General features: G+C 32.0%; 1 pseudogene; it reads right to left on the reverse strand.

The window, feature by feature from the left end:
- Nucleotides 1-1429: 1429 nt before the first annotated feature.
- LOC135952013 (sodium- and chloride-dependent neutral and basic amino acid transporter B(0+)-like) lies at nt 1430-18557 on the reverse strand (annotated as a pseudogene).

Consider the following 18557-nt stretch of genomic DNA (forward strand, 5'->3'; position numbering starts at 1 on the left):
TATGACCCAATTATATCATATTATGATCCAATGACATCATATTATGATCCAATGAAATCATATCAAGATCCAAAGTAATCATATTATTATTAAAATTTATTTTTGAAAATACAAAATTTTATTTTTATAGGTTTCAGTTTTAAGGTACTAAATTCCCAATGAAAATATTATTAATAAATTCACTGAAATTTATTTTTATTCGCTCTAGGAAAGTTAAAGATAATATACATCGTATTTTTTTTTTTTTTTTGTATATTATACAATTAAAACTATGGAGCGAATGAGAATTACATACACTCAAAATTTACTCGTAAAAATATTATAGCTTAGACAAACACCAACATTCACAAATGGTGGGGAAAAAGACTATTAAAAGTAAACATATTTTGTTTGCATCTTAAACATATTATGACTACGAGTATAGAAACTTAACATTTAATGGTTGTACATAATAATAATATGTTTACCTATTTATCATTATGCAGTTGTCCGAACCATTCGGTGAACCATATTCAAATTAATAACATTTAATGGTGGTACATGAATACATAAACGTTTAAGGTAACTAAAATATTGTTGAAATTAAATTAAAACAACAATTATATGTTTACTACAACAATATATTGTTACAATTAACATAGTATAGTTGTCGTAACCATGTCGAACCATGTTTTTTCTCTGCGTGTATGGAGAGGTTTTTTTAAAAAAAAATTTAAGTAAAATTGTGATTTTTTTTAGACGTTTCTCCACATAATTAATGATTACTCAAAAACGGTTAGTCCGATATTATTAAAGTAAACTTAAAGAAATATACTGTGATTATTTATCGTTATAACTGTGATTATTTATCGTTATAAAATGTACCAAATGAGTAATGAATTTGTATTAACAAATTTTAAAAATATTTAAAACAAATGATTTTAGAAGGAAATGGAACTTATAACGTTTGCACGCTAAGCTAATGATATACATACATATGCATATCGTTAGCTGAAATGTCGACCATAATTCCAATGATTAGTTCCCACATTCCAATTATCTTCATAATACCTAGAACAACTTATCCATTTCATGACTAAAAATATTAATTAGGTGGTTATAAAATGAGTTATTTGCGGCCCTACCAAGAAAATAGTATATTCGATTAAGCGATTTCCGATTGTTTGGTGTATTGGTTGATGAAGATGTTCCGAAGACCATAGATAACATACGGACCATCATATAGAACCAATATATCTGATATATTCGTAAGAATTTGGTATTAAATATTAGAAGAACCGACTTATAAGTGGCCGAGACTACTTTCGAGTGTACGAAGCGTATTGCTATTTTAAAAAAAATCGGATAAAAATATACTTTTCTTGAAATTTGACCATTAACGAAAACATACTTTAACAGCCATATATAAACATTTGGTCCCGATTAAAGGTTTTTTATAATTACTTTATATTTATTAAGACAGTTATAATTTAATAAATTTATCACATTTTACATGAATTTGGCTTGAATTTAATAAATCTCAGAATGTTAATTATTACATATAACTACATCTCAGCAGAAATTACATGTCTTCGGTAACCTCATTTAGATGATGTGTGGCATCAGAATTGCCCATTGCCTCCTCGTAACGTTGCCGTTGCTCAGCATCAACGGGATACCAGTCGTTTGGTCGACAACAATGTTGAAAACGTTGTTTTATTGTACCTATACCCTGGTACATGGAACGAATGGCATAAAAGGGTATAAAAATCCAAGGCACAAAAACAAATGTTAAGGAAATGAATATTATGCCAGGAACGGCGATAATATGTTCCATCGTTGATATTACTATAGCAGTGAGCTGAAATATGTATAAAGAAAAACATTGATCATAATGAAAACACAAGAAATCGGGCCACAAAATATTAACTTAATGCTATTTATTTCCAATTTGGCCACTTTAAATTACTATTTATTTCTCTTAAATACTTACCAAAGCCAAGATCATAAACAATGGTACGACAAATCTCAAAATATTTACTTGCCATGTTGAGAAACGATCCTTTATCATAAATTCTATATCACGTTGAAATCTAACGCGACCATATATCCAAAGAACAATAAGAATTAACAATAAATTTGTAGCATTTTGTGTAATGTAGGAATCATTTAAAAGTACATTAAAATAGGTAACACCATGCTAAAATTAAGAAAATCAGACATGAATTATGCCGCCAATTTTTCTATATTCCTAAACAACTTACATTTGAGGTAAAGTATAGGGAACACAATGCCACGGCACCAGTAAGCATCATGCAAATTTCAGTTCTACGTTCTCTTAGCGAGGCGAATTCATCAAATATTGTTGTTAAAATTGAAAATAATTGTATAACCTAAATTAAAGAAAACTTATTAAATTTACATATAAGTGTTAAGCGTTAAAACCAATTACATACAATCAAAAGAAGAGCCCCCAAAAACAGCATGAAAAAGAATAAGATGGACCATAAATTGGCCCATTGCATGTGGGCCATAACGCTGCCACTGGATAAATATAAAGTCGAAACACGTTCCACACGTGAATAATAATTGTCATCAGTAGCTTCTGCAAAACCAAAACAAATACAAATTCGTTTAATTTTCATATATTTATGTAAAGTTATGTATAACTCTCATACCTTTGAAGTACCTTTCCGTTAAATGGATTAATAAACTTAGTGCCACGATTACAAACATCTGCGCCAAACCAATTATCCAACTTGTTTTCTTGATATTTGTTTTAAATTTATTAAAACTGGAAAGTGTTATAAATAGACCCCAACCAGGACCCAAAGCCGATAGACCATATATGGGAATCATAGAGATACCACGTAAATAATATCTCCATGGTGGTAGAAATAATTTTTGATAAACTGCACCGGCTCCGGGTAGAAAACTAAAGCGTATTAAACACACAATTAATAGAGAAAGAAAAGTCCATACGCCATAGCGTATCAATTGTCCCAGCTGGAAAAGATAGAAGATTCAAAATTTAAAAAAAGTTAAAGTAATTATCGGATAATTATCTTAAATATTTCGCTATCAGGTTGAAATCCGATATGCATAGTCCCCATGTACATAAAAATCGCCCTTAAGTGGTTATAGATCCCAATTAAAAAAAAAACACAATAGTTTTCATAAATACCTGAAAAATATCGTTACCGAATTAAAATTTTACAGATATCAGTAGTATTTATTCACAAAAGATACTACTATATTGTGTGAATATCGAAAAATCACGTAAATATTTATAAATTTCTTATAAAAAGCTCTATCAGGTTAAAATTTGACATAAATAATTCCCATATACAGTGCAAGCTCGGTATTCACGACTACCTATTATCACGACGGCTTAATTTTTAAAATTGCAGGTTCTATAACCTCCTCGGTCCTGGCGTGCAGACTATTGGACATTCAAACGTCTGCAGACCTGATTTATACACCTAGCTGAACATGTTTTTTTTTATTTTTTTGGAAAAAAAAATTTTTCGAATTGTTTTTTAAAACAAATTTTTTTAAATTTTTATTATACCCTTCAGCTTCGTGAGAAGGGTTTGTCATTCCGTTTGTAATTTCTACATTTTTCGTTTCCGACCCTATAAAGTCGATTAAGCCATGTCTGTCTGTCTGTCTGTCTGTCTGTCTGTCTGTCTGTCTGTCTGTCTGTCTGTCTGTCTGTCTGTCTGTCTGTCTGTCTGTCTGTCTGTCTGTCTGTCTGTCTGTCTGTCTGTCTGTCTGTCTGTCTGTCTGTCTGTCTGTCTGTCTGTCTGTCTGTCTGTCTGTCTGTCTGTCTGTCTGTCTGTCTGTCTGTCTGTCTGTCTGTCTGTCTGTCTGTCTGTCTGTCTGTCTGTCTGTCTGTCTGTCTGTCTGTCTGTCTGTCTGTCTGTCTGTCTGTCTGTCTGTCTGTCTGTCTGTCTGTCTGTCTGTCTGTCTGTCTGTCTGTCTGTCTGTCTGTCTGTCTGTCTGTCTGTCTGTCTGTCTGTCTGTCTGTCTGTCTGTCTGTCTGTCTGTCTGTCTGTCTGTCTGTCTGTCTGTCTGTCTGTCTGTCTGTCTGTCTGTCTGTCTGTCTGTCTGTCTGTCTGTCTGTCTGTCTGTCTGTCTGTCTGTCTGTCTGTCTGTCTGTCTGTCTGTCTGTCTGTCTGTCTGTCTGTCTGTCTGTCTGTCTGTCTGTCTGTCTGTCTGTCTGTCTGTCTGTCTGTCTGTCTGTCTGTCTGTCTGTCTGTCTGTCTGTCTGTCTGTCTGTCTGTCTGTCTGTCTGTCTGTCTGTCTGTCTGTCTGTCTGTCTGTCTGTCTGTCTGTCTGTCTGTCTGTCTGTCTGTCTGTCTGTCTGTCTGTCTGTCTGTCTGTCTGTCTGTCTGTCTGTCTGTCTGTCTGTCTGTCTGTCTGTCTGTCTGTCTGTCTGTCTGTCTGTCTGTCTGTCTGTCTGTCTGTCTGTCTGTCTGTATGTATGTCTGTCTGTCTGTCTGTCTGTCTGTCTGTCTGTCTGTCTGTCTGTCTGTCTGTCTGTCTGTCTGTCTGTATGTCTGTCTGTCTGTCTGTCTGTCTGTCTGTTGAAATCAATTTTCTGAAGGCCCCAGATATCTCCGGGATCCAAATCTTCAACAATTCTGTCAGACATACTTTCGAGAATTTTGCTATTTAAAATCAGCAAAATCCGTCCATAAATAACGGAGATATGAGCAAAAATCCGAGACAACCTCTGAAAATTTCATCAACAAAACACAATGTATTGCATGCTTTGACAAAAAAGCAACAAAACGTATGGTTGGATGTGCAAGCATTGCGTATTTTGTTTTTTTTTGTGTTTTGTTTCTTTTGGCGTTGTTGTTGTTTTTTATACAACTAAACGTTTGTTTGGTTGTGTGTTGGTTTTTTTGACAAAAAATCAATCGTATGTTTGAATGTGCATGCTTTGCGTATTTTGTTTGTCTTTTGTGTTTTGTTTCTTTTGGCGTTGTTGTTGTTTTTTATACAATTAAACGTATGTTTGGATGTGTGTTGGTTTCATTGCCTTGCGTATTTTGTTTTTGTTTTTCTTTTGGTGTTTTGTTTCGTTTGGCGTTGTTGTTGTTTTTTGTGTTCTTGATAAATTTAGGATGCTGTACGCTGAAAGTGGGCAATGTACATACATATATACTAATTATAAAAAATAATAATGCATCCACAACAAAGGTGAAGGGTATATAAGATTCGGCATAGCCGAATATAGCACTCTTACTTGTTTTTTTTTTGTTTTTTTCAATGTTTTTTTTAATATTTAGCGAAAAAAAAGCTTTAGGTGAAAAAAATTCGGGTTAAAAAATATTTTTTCCAATTTTGACCCATTGTAGGTCCAACTTACTATGGTTTTATATACGTCATTGCAAAGGTCTTTGAAATATCTATCATTAGATATCCATATTGTCTATACTAATGACTTAGTAATCCAGATATGGATCAAAAATCGAGGTTGTTCTGGTTTTTTCCTTATATCTCAGCCATCTGTAGACGGATTTTCTCGATTTTAAATAGCAACCGTATGTATAAATCGTGTATGTAAGTTATTTGGCGGCTTCGGACAGACAGACTGACAAGCATGGCTATAAGGATCCAGAATATATATACTTTATGGGGTCGGAAAATTATATTGTGGAAATTACAATATGATTTGTATGACAAACGGAATGACAAACTTATATTTACCCTTCTCACGAAGGTGAAGAAATATATAATTTTATTGTTAACAATTAGATAATCAATGTAATGTACATAAATGTTCATTAAATTTATTGCTAGGCCCTTATTTTGGTTTGACTTTTGAAGAGGAAATAGCGGAAGAATTAATGGAAAGAAAAGAGTCACCACCACCCGAAGTTTTGCCTCAAACACAAGATATTTCATTACCTTTCGTCCTTTATGTCCACATTATTTATTCTATTGTTTCTTCCAGAAGCATAAAAAAAATATTTTTGAAGACTTCCGACGCTTGGTTTTTCCTTGGGACTGAGGAGGATAATCGCGACAGTTTACGAAAAACGGGTTCTATTTGATTACAATGTCTATAACCAAAAAAGGGAAATCCTCGTCTTTTGGTAACCTTTTGGATGATTTTTATATTAAATTTTGTCTCTTAATAAGGGAAAAGCTCAACATATTTTAAAGCCATCGAATTCTCAAAAATTAGAAATTTAAAAAAAATTAAAAGTGGAGATTCCATAAATGCAATTTGCATGAATTACAAGTTGCAGACTTCGGTTTAACGCATTATTAAGCGTACAAGAAAAAGTGGCCCTGGCAAACGTTGCACCTTAAAGAAAGCTGAAAGCTTCTTTATATGTAAGTGGTTTATAAAACAAAAGGGGAAAAATGTTCCAATATCAGCAGCGATTTTACAATCAAAAGCCAGTCATTTGTATTCCAAAATGTATCAAACCAATTCAAATTCCAATGCCAGTGAAGCATTATTGAAGAAATTTAAGCGTCGACAGAATTAGATTTTTAAAAATTACGGTCGGGAAATTGTCTTCGAAACCTCATCTTATTGATATATTTGTGGAGGAGTTTAAGGATTACGTTGATGAGCATAGGTTGTCTCTTCATCAAATCTACAATGTCGACGAATCTGGTTTGTATTACAGGATGCTTCCAAAACACACTGTTGTAAGGAGAAAACTGCTACCGGAAGAAAAATATGTAAAGAGCGAAGAAATCCAATAAAAACGCCTGGATGACGACCAATTTGTTATCCACGTAAGTTAATTTTCACCAATTAGTAAAATTAAGTGGTTCATAAGTAAAAATTTGTTAGGTCCAAGAATTTTTAGCTTCAAACGGTTGTTTTGCTTTTATATAACGCGACGTGTCACCCAGTTGAAGAACTAAAAAGAGAAGATCCAATTGCACTGCGCATATTCAACTGTTAGATCAAAATGTTATAAACTTGGTCAAATTAAATTATAAACAAGTAAGAAAGTATGGTCGGTCAAGCCCGACCATATAATACCCTACACTAAGTAAAAGAGCAAAAAAAAATTTTCTTTTAAAATTTCATTAATTTATATTTTTGAGTGATTTTCGGAAGTGGGCCTTATATGGGGGCTATGACCAATTATGGACCGATCACCATAAAATTAGGTCGTGTGATTTATGTCTATATTAAAGTTAACTATGTTGAATTTTGTGTGTATACCAACATTTTTAAGCGATTTATGCACGTTAAAGTTATTTTCGGAAGCGGGTCTATATGGGAGCTATGACTAATTATGGACCGATCGTAACCAAAGTTGGTGACATGAATTTTGTATATATAAAACTTATTTGAAGCGAAATTTGTGTAGATACATGGATAAATTAAACATTTATGACCGATAAAGTCCAATGTCGAGGGGACATTTGTATGGGGGCTAGGCGAAATAATGGACCGATTTCAGCCAGTTTTAATAGGCTTGGTCCTTGGGCCGAAAAAGTAATATGTACAGCCAGCCAGCCAACCAGACGGACGGACGGACATCGTTTAATCGACTCAGAAAGTGATTCTAAGTCGATCGGTATACTTTAAGGTGGGTGTTAGACTAATATTTTTGGGCGTTATAAACATCTGCACAAACGCATAATACCCTCCCCACTATGGTGGTGTAGGGTATAAAAATGCAGTTCAGATTCTAGTTATGTCCTGCGAAAAAATGTGAGTGTCCAACATCCCAAAAACCCGGAACGCCTTGCCCTTAAATATCTTACAAAATATAATTCGGGAAGAAAACGAAGATCTTTCAATAATTGGTACACTTGCAGCTCAAATACGGAAAATCTTTTCACGAATGCTTACATAAAAACTGGATTCAAGAAGAATTTCATGTGGAAAGTAATGAGGAGCAAATGGAATTATCAAATACGGAATCGTAGAATTTAATGTGGACGATCAATAAACATGCATACAATGGGCTTTGGAAAATGATAAGCCGAAAACGGCACTATATCAACTACGTGATTGAGCAGTTATGAAAAAAGCAACTCAATGAAATTGGAGATTTTCATTAAAAAATATTAAAATGTAAATAGCATGATATAAAAAATACAAGGTAGTTGCATTTTCTCTATATGTCAATCTAATTAAGCATTTGACAATAAAGGGGATTTGAAGTTTATGACTAAAACAAAGCTACCATATTCATTAAAATTAATCCGATTTTTGCGTTTATTGAAGTATATTTAAAAATATTTTATTCAAAATATTATTGTGCGTTTATCTAAGACATTGAGCATAAGGATTTAGTTTATGCTTGATCGTGGTTATATCTGCAACTAAATCACAAAGCGGCACAAACCTCTTGCACCTCCACGAATAAGAGAACAATTTTAGGAATGTACAACCGTTGGGGTAATCTATTAATAAGATTTGAGATACTTGGTATGATGAATGATACAGTGGAATATTTAACGATATTCCACTATATCATTCAAAAGATGGCTCTGTTGTGGTTATATCTTCTTATCCGCCACCAAAGATTCAAAAATAAACTGCAAAGTCTCCGGTAATGCAATGGAATTGTCCCTTTACGCAACGCTTTATCTCAATGAACTCCCACAGCCCTGCACACTATCAGCTTGTTCACGCTCTATAGTTTTCAATATAAACTTCAGGAACTTGCCATAATCACGGACATCCCGAGCTATAAATGAAAAACGGCATAATTGGTAACACGTTCTTCATAGCGTCTGTCGTCCAGCAAGGGTGGTATACAATTAAAGACAAATCCTGTATTGCGTTTCAAATAAGGCTTAAGAACCATAAATAGATAAGCGAAACACACTAAAAGTCCACTCCAATTGGTTAGCCTCATGACTATTGAGCAAACATATTAATCTATCCAGGACACGTTGAAAATAGGGATAAAAGTCTTCTCTCAAATATCTAGCCAACTCATAAAGTAGTTCCAGTAACACGTTTGTAGCACAGGCTAGTTTTATAAAAGAAAGTCGACCAGAAAATCCTTTCCTCTTATAAATTTAAAAGCATCCATTTTTTTAAAGTCTGATTGAAAAAGGTATCACTATCTTCGGGCAGCTCTTAATTGTCATGGCCTATGTGATATAAAGGCACACGTCTTAGATTAATCCTTTTTTTTATTTTAAATATAAATTGCAGTATTGTGAACTGTTACATACTACACATATTTCATTGAAAATTTCTTGAAGTATTGTAACATTTGTCTAAATGTGGCAACGCTTCACTGAATATTTACAAATAAAATAAACTTCAAAAATCCCCTTTCTTGTCAAAAAAATATAAATGAAACTACCCTGTAATTTTTTTATATCATGGTAAACAGTATATCAATAAGGTTATTCATTTCAATAAAATGGAAAATTACACTATGATTTTTTTACACTTTTACACAATCAAAACATGAACAAAATTCCCCAAAAAAATATACAACTTTTTTTTGGATTTTTTTTATTATTTTGTTTTTTAAAAGTGTAAAAAAATCAAAGTGTAATTTTAAATTTTTTTTGAAATGAATACCCCCAATAGAAACAATTCTAATTTTAAAAACAAGTAAGAAAGTATGGTCGGTCAAGCCCGACCATATAATACCCTACACCAAGTAAATGAGCAAAAACATTTATCTTTTAAAATTTCAATAATTTATATTTGTGAGTGATTTTTGGAAGTGGGCCTAATATGGGAGCTATGACCAATTATGGACCGATCACCTTGAAATTAGGTCGTGTGATTTATGTCTTAATTAAAGTTATTTATGTTGAATTTTGGGTATATACCAAAATTTTTAATATGGGAGCTATTACTAATTATTGACCGATCGTAACAAAATTTGGTGACATGAATTTTGTATATATGAAACTTATTTGGAGCGAAATTTGTGTAGATACATGGATAAATTAAACATTTATGACCAATAAAGTCGAGAGGACATTTGTATGGGGGCTAGGTGAAATAATGGACCGACTACAGTCAGTTTCAATAGGCTTCGTCCTTGGGCCGAAAAAGTTATATGTACCAAATTTGATCGAAATATCTTCAAAATTGCGACCTGTACTCTGCGCACAAGGTTTACATGGACAGCCAGACTGACGGACGGACATCGTTTAATCGACTCAGAAAGTGATTTTAAGTCGATCGGTATACTTTAAGGTGGGTGTTAGACCAATATTTTTGGGCATTACAAACATCTGCACAAACGCATGAATATCGGTCCATAACTGGCCACAGCTCCCATATAAGTTTTATTTATTTTACGATTTGGCTGAAATTGTGACCAATGCAGTTTTAGGTCATGTTAGACCTTTTTCCACAATTCTTTGAATTCGAAATAATTCCTAATAAGTACTTAAATGTTCATGAATCATAAATTTTGAATTACCTTTTCTGCTTCGAAAAATTTATAAATTATTACAGCCACTATAGACCACAATAAAATCGAGCACAAAACCAATTGCCAGGACATAGTAAACGCCATGTCTTCATATTCAAATAAGTGTTCATCATTAAAGATATTCCTAAAACAAAATGATAATAAAACATTATTAATTGTTAACATACAATTTACATTCAAAACATACTTTAAATACAAGACAGATGGTATATGATGATTAATGTATTCATACGTGGTATCATTTCCGGCCCCATCATCATCATTTGTAGCATTTGCAAATTTTATATTACACAGCTTTAGAAACAATTTAATAAATTAATAGGGTTCACATAAGAAAATAAAAAGTAAATAATTAAATTATTTACTTACATTGGTCTCTTCTTCTTCTGTTAAGTTGATGGCCCATTTTTTAAAACCCTCACAACTCCAGGGCAAGGTGGGCTGCATAGAGGCAAACATATAGACCAGCGGTATCACAGCAAATACATTATAGTACATGATTACACACAAATTTATGGCTAATGTTATGTAACCAACACCTAAAGATAGTTAATGGTTAGCAGAGATATTAGGATATAATTTCAAAAAATAACTTACCTTTGAATAAAGGCGCCAAACGAAATGCTGATATATAACTACTGCTTGAAAATTGACCCAAAAATGATTGTATATCATCAAAGGTATTCCATACACAGCCAATGTTAATAAATATGTGGGTATAATGGCAGTATCTGAAAGTTACGAATAAATGGGAAATATTTAAAACTACTTAGTTATACAGATTTTTTATATATTAAGCTAAGCGATAGATATTGCCTAAAGGATATATAGAGCTAGCGAATATATGAGAAAAACCAAAAATTTTGAAGAATTTTATAAAAATATTTTTCAAAAATTTTTTATTTAAAAGAAATAACCACCGTTTTTAAAAGGTAAAATTGTAATAATATTAATAAAGTTCCATAAAAAGAAAAATTACCAATCTTCCTTTATCCTCTTGACAACTAATTTAATATATTAAAAAAAAGTACCATTAAATGAAAAAGTACAAATATTCCTTTATCCTCTTTAACATCCGTCAAGCCTGAATTTTCAAATTACTCCATTTTGGCAAAATTTTATGGGACAAAGTGTATGTACCTCAAACGAATTAAATCTGTGTTCATGTGCTAAAGAAAAAATATATTTTAAAAAGAGTACCGAATTGTTTACCCGGATTTGGCATAGACCCCATACAAATGTCCTTCCGAAATTGGACTTTATCGGTCATAAATGTTTAATTTATTTCTATACAAATTTCGCTCCATATAAGTTTTATATGTACAAAACTCATGTCACCAAATTTTGTTACGATCGGTCCATACTTAGTCATAGCTCCCATATTGACCCGCTTCCGAAAATCACTTTAAAGTGCATAAATCTCTTAAAAATGTTGGTATAAACACAAAATTCAACATAATTAACTTTCATGTAGACATAAATCACTCGACCTAATTTCATGGCGATCGGTCCATAATTGGTCATAGCTCCCATATAAGTCCCACTTCCGCAAATCACTCACGAATAGGGTTTTTAATTTCCAGACCTTTTTTGATTCCCGGGAATCGGGAAATTGTTTTCTACATTCCCGGGTACTCGGCTATTCCCGAAATATATAATGATACTGTAAATTAGGAATATTATAGTCAAATTTCATATAAAAACTTAGTGTTATAATTATTAAATATCAGAGCTTCGAATTAATTAAAAATATTTGAGCTTAATTCACTAAAATCTTAATCCGCAATTAATGAATGTCGAACTTTCATTCCATAAATCCATCCTAATATTTAATTTAATTTTAAAGTTTATTAGTAACAGAATTTATTCAAACTTTGAATGATTAAATTTTTGTTAAATTAAATCATTTACAAAATTAATTGAAACAAGTAAGAGTGCTATATTCGGCTGTGCCGAATCTTATATACCCTTCACCAAATTATACTTCAAAATTTTAAATATTTTTAGGTAAACAAAATTTAATTTTTTTTCCAGTTGTTTTTTGAATTTTTTGAAAAAAAAAATTTTCGATTGTTATTTTAAATTAAATTTTTTTTTTTTTAAATTTAAATTTTAAAAATTTTTTTTTTTAAATTTAAAAAATTTTTTTTTTTAAATTTTTCAATTTTTTTTTTGTTTTTTCAATTTTTTTTTTTTTTTAAAAAAATTCGGTTTCAAAATTTTTTTTCCCGATTTTGACCCATTGTAGGTCCAACTTACTATGGTCTTATATACGTCGTTGCAAATGTCTTTGAAATATCTATCATTAGATATCCATATTGTCTATATTAATGTCTTAGTAATCCAGATATAGGTAACAAAATAGATCAAAAATCGAGGTTGTCTTGGTTTTTTCCTCATATCTCAGCCATTTGTGGACCGATTTTGCTGATTTTAAATAGCAAAATTCTCGAAAGCATGTCTGACAGAATTATTGAAGATTTGGATCCCGAAGATATCTGGGGTCTTCAGAAAACTGATTTCAACAGACAGACAGACAGACAGACAGACAGACAGACAGACAGACAGACAGACAGACAGACAGACAGACAGACAGACAGACAGACAGACAGACAGACAGACAGACAGACAGACAGACAGACAGACAGACAGACAGACAGACAGACAGACAGACAGACAGACAGACAGACAGACAGACAGACAGACAGACAGACAGACAGACAGACAGACAGACAGACAGACAGACAGACAGACAGACAGACAGACAGACAGACAGACAGACAGACAGACAGACAGACAGACAGACAGACAGACAGACAGACAGACAGACAGACAGACAGACAGACAGACAGACAGACAGACAGACAGACAGACAGACAGACAGACAGACAGACAGACAGACAGACAGACAGACAGACAGACAGACAGACAGACAGACAGACAGACAGACAGACAGACAGACAGACAGACAGACAGACAGACAGACAGACAGACAGACAGACAGACAGACAGACAGACAGACAGACAGACAGACAGACAGACAGACAGACAGACAGACAGACAGACAGACAGACAGACAGACAGACAGACAGACAGACAGACAGACAGACAGACAGACAGACAGACAGACAGACAGACAGACAGACAGACAGACAGACAGACAGACAGACAGACAGACAGACAGACAGACAGACAGACAGACAGACAGACAGACAGACAGACAGACAGACAGACAGACAGACAGACAGACAGACAGACAGACAGACAGACAGACAGACAGACAGACAGACAGACAGACAGACAGACAGACAGACAGACAGACAGACAGACAGACAGACAGACAGACAGACAGACAGACAGACAGACAGACAGACAGACAGACAGACAGACAGACAGACAGACAGACAGACAGACAGACAGACAGACAGACAGACAGACAGACAGACAGACAGACAGACAGACAGACAGACAGACAGACAGACAGACAGACAGACAGACAGACAGACAGACAGACAGACAGACAGACAGACAGACAGACAGACAGACAGACAGACAGACAGACAGACAGACAGACAGACAGACAGACAGACAGACAGACAGACAGACAGACAGACAGACAGACAGACAGACGGACATGGCTTAATCGACTCCGCTATCTATAAGGATCCAGAATATATATACTTTATAGGGTCGGAAATGAAAAATGTAGAAATTACAAACGGAATGACAAACTTATATATACCCTTCTCACGAAGGTGAAGGGTATAAAAATTGTCTTAAGCCTTTTTGTACTAGATTTGAATTGAAGACAAATTTAATCAATTAATAAATTTGAGAAGCTATTTTGTTATGGATTTGAAGAAGAAATTTAAAGAAATTAGAATGATTCAATAAGAAATAAATTCTATAAATAATGAATTCACTTTATAAATTTTCATACGAAAAACCCCAAATAAATAATAAGCAAAAAACTGTAAAAAACCTTTCACTGTTTTTTGGAGAAAAAATAGATTTCTAACTTGTTTTCTATGTATTTTCGTCAATTTTTAATTCCCGGGATTCCCGACTAAAAATACCGGGAATCGGGTAGTGAAAAATTGCCAAAATTCCCGGGAAATTTGTACCGGGAATTCCCGGGATAAAAACCCCACTCACGAATATAAATTATTGATATTTTAAAAGAAAAATGCTTTTACTCATTTACTTAATGTAGGGTATTATATGGTCGGGCTTGAACCACCAAATTTTCTTACTTGTTTTTTTATGACTATGAGAACATTGATTTTTTCGATACAAGGAACACAAAATCGTTAACAATAAATTCTGCTACCGCAACTGAAAAAAATCTATAAATATAATCGATTTATTCGATTGACAACAAATCACAATGAATCTGTACTGAAATAATACAGAAATATCTAAACAAAATTCCAGGGAAATTTTTCCCTGTTTAAAATTTTATTAAATTTGGCTTTTAATAAAGTGTATTTCCCTAAAAAATCGATATTCCCAAAAATTCCCTCTTAGTGAATCTAGCTTTAGGCGTTTGGGCTGGTCGATGTTGAATCAGTCAGTTACGTTACTCTTTTTTATATACATATGTATATTAGAGTGACAATCAGTTGTATGGAAAAAAATTTTTGTTAAAATTTTGAAGAGTGCCGGGTGGAATATTGTGACACTAGGCCTAATTGTTAAGTGCTGAAAATTTGAGCCAAATCGGGCAACGATTTCTGGACGCGCATCGAGGTCAAAGTTCAGATATATGCAAAATTTTACTGTTAGTATGGAATAAATAGGTGAAACTCGTTAATTTTCTGCATTGTTTTCTAGAAATGTGTAGATTTATTTATATTAATGAATATTACATTAAAATTTTTTTTTGGAAATTAACCCTGTATCTCCTTTGGTTCAAAATGACCCAAAAACTGTATTATCGCCAAAATTAGAGAAAAATGCAAATTTTTCAGTTTTTGAAAAAATTTTGCTACTAAATAAATACTTTTGCAATTGAATGCAAAAGAATCGAAATATGTACGTAATTATCGTTGTAATGAGATATAAATGACAAAATTTGATTAAAAAATTTTAAAGTTATTACAAATTCGGCAGACCATTAACGTGTTTCAGGCCACTTGAACAAAAAATTTAGGAAAAAAATTAAGATATTTCGAGAAAAATTAAAATAAAAGTTCATTTTTACTTAAAATATGTCCATATTTACTTGTATACGAGTTTTTGTCTTCGTAGGATACCGTTAACCTATTCGCAGGTATGGCCAAAAAAAATAATTTTTTTTAACGGCTGTTTCAAAACTCCATTTTCAAATTTTTAAAAATTTTGTTAAACAAATTTCAGATTTTTTCGATCAGCACATTGGGGTTTATTGAGATCAAAATAGGGAATAAAAATATGAAAAAATTATATCAATACCTCTTACAGTTTTTCCGTACATGCGATTTAAATTTTGCGTTTTTTCAAGAAAAACTAATTTTTTGTCCATATTTAGGCGAATGAGTCCAATTTCCTTACTGTTATAAATTTTAAGTAAAACCTATTCATAATATTATAGTCCTTGTAATTTTAAATATGTTCTGAAAGTTTTACTAAAATCGGAAAACGATAACCTTTGAATCGTGAAGGTCAAAGGCCAAATTTTTCAATATTTGGAATTTCTAATGAAAAGATAGCGAACTGTTATATATTTTTGTGCCGATTTTCATGAAACTTGAGGAAAATATATAATGGGGGTCTAGCATTTACAAAAACAGTGCAAAAATGAATTTTAACCTTTAAGAGGACTTGGGGTCAAATGGTTGTGTTTTTCGTGATTTTAAAAATTGAGGGTAATTTGGACCCCAAGTGCTGCTAAGGGTTAATTTCCATTTTTGTTTAAAATCTGCTATTTTAAATTCTGGACTTTATGTTATATTTTCCTTAAGTTGCATTAAAATCGGCCCAAAAATATATAACATTTCGCTATCTTTTCATTAGAAATTCCAAATATTGAAAAATTTGACTTTTGACCTTCACGATTCAAAGGTTATCGTTTACCGATTTTAGTAAAACTTTCAGAACATATTTAAAATTACAAGGACTATAATATTATGAATAGGTTTTACTTAAAATTTATAACATTAAGGAAATTGGGCTCATTCGCCTAAATATGGACAAAAAATTAGTTTTCCTTGAAAATCGCAACATTTAAATCGCAGGTACGGAAAAACTGTAAGAGGTATTGACATAATTTTTTCATATTTTTATTCCCTATTTTGATCTCAATAAATCCCAATGTGATGATCAAAAAATTCTGAAATTTGTTTAACAAAATTTTTAAAAATTTGAAAATGGAGATTTGAAACAGCCGTTAAAAAAAATATTTTTTTTTGGCCATACCTGCGAATAGGTTAACGGTATCCTACGAAGACAAAAACTCATACACAAGTAAATACGGATATATTTTAAATAAAAATTAGCTTTTATTTTAATTTTTCTCGAAATATGTTAATTTTTTTTCCTAAATTTTTTGTTCAAGTGGCCTGAAACACGTTAATGGTCTGGCGAATTTGTAATAACTTTAACATTTTTTAACCAAATTTAGTCATTTATATCTCATTACAACGATAATTACGTACACATTTCGATTCTTTTGCATTCAATTACAAAAGTATTTATTTAATAGCAAAATTTTTAAAATATCTGAAAAATTTGCATTTTTTCCGAATTTTGGCGATAATACAGTTTTTGGGTCATTTTGACCCAAAGGAGATGCAGGGTTAACTTCCAAAAAAATTTTTTAATGTAATATTCATTAATATAAATAAATCTATACATTTCTAGAAAACAATGCAGAAATTTTACGAGTTTCACCTATTTATTCCATATAAATAGTATAATTTTGCATATATCTGAACTTTGACCTCGATGCGCGTCCAGAAATCGTTGCCTGATTTGGCTCAAATTTTCAGCACTTAACATTTAGGCCTAGTGTCACAATATTCCACCCGGCACTCTTTGAAATCTAAAAAAAAAAAATCGGCTGTCACTCTAATGTATATAGATTATTGTAGTTGTATTTGACATCATTAATACATATGTAGTATACATATATGTGTATTTTATAATATTTTCCTATATTATCAACTGATTTTGTTTCTAATATATTTACCGCCATATTCATAAACAATTTTAAAATTTATCAAAGGTTTATAAAACAATATTTTCTTACAAAATTTAATTAATAAACCTGTGATTAATTTAATATAAATCAATTAATTTAATATTTAATAAATTATCACAAAACCGAAATTAATCGGTTTTCAATTTTATTTACAACCGAAACAGCGGTTTTGAAATTCTTCCGTTTTTTGGAAACACTAATTTATAGGCTATAAACATGTCAAAAATCGAGTGACTCTAATTTATGTTGGATTTAATCTGTATGTTAGAAACTGTTAATACTGATATCAGATTAATGATAAAACTTCTTTCTGTAAGTTTCAAAGATTTTTTAAAATTTAAATTTTTCTGTCTTTTTCACAGTTCTTTTCTTCTAGGTGTCACTGATTTTTTTAACTTCGGAAACCAATAGAATTACAATACAATTTCAACGATTCTCCAAATTGTTTGATTTTCCTCATACATACATATGTATATTTATTTTCTATAGGAAATAACTACTTTAAAAAATTGTAAAAACTCACCTCCAAATTCCATAGAAAAAAACCATGACATGGAGAAAAAATCCATACGAAATACCAAAGCAATACCAGCATATATAAAATCAGTGGGACTGGCCCAGTGGCCTCGTTGTGTATCCGGAACAAATGGACGAAGACCGGTTTCGTACGATGTTTCATAAACCATAATTAATCAAACTAAATTCAAATAAACACAGTTTAATACTTATGTGAACTTGACAAAGAAAATATTTTTTTCTTATCTTAAACACAGACTTTTTGAGAGTCAAATTTGAGAGACGTAGTTTTATTATTATTTTTTTGTTTTAATTTTGTAAATGTATTTGTAGGTTTATTTGTATTAATTATTTGATTTGTTTATGTTTTTTTTACTAGTAAATTATTGCATTATCTTGAATACACGAACAAAAAAAAAATAATAATATTTTAAAATTACTTGCCACACAGCTCGATCTAAATAGTCGCA

The sequence above is a fragment of the Calliphora vicina genome, chromosome 2 (genome assembly GCF_958450345.1).
Source record: "Calliphora vicina chromosome 2, idCalVici1.1, whole genome shotgun sequence".
Classification (NCBI taxonomy): Eukaryota; Metazoa; Arthropoda; class Insecta; order Diptera; family Calliphoridae; genus Calliphora; species Calliphora vicina.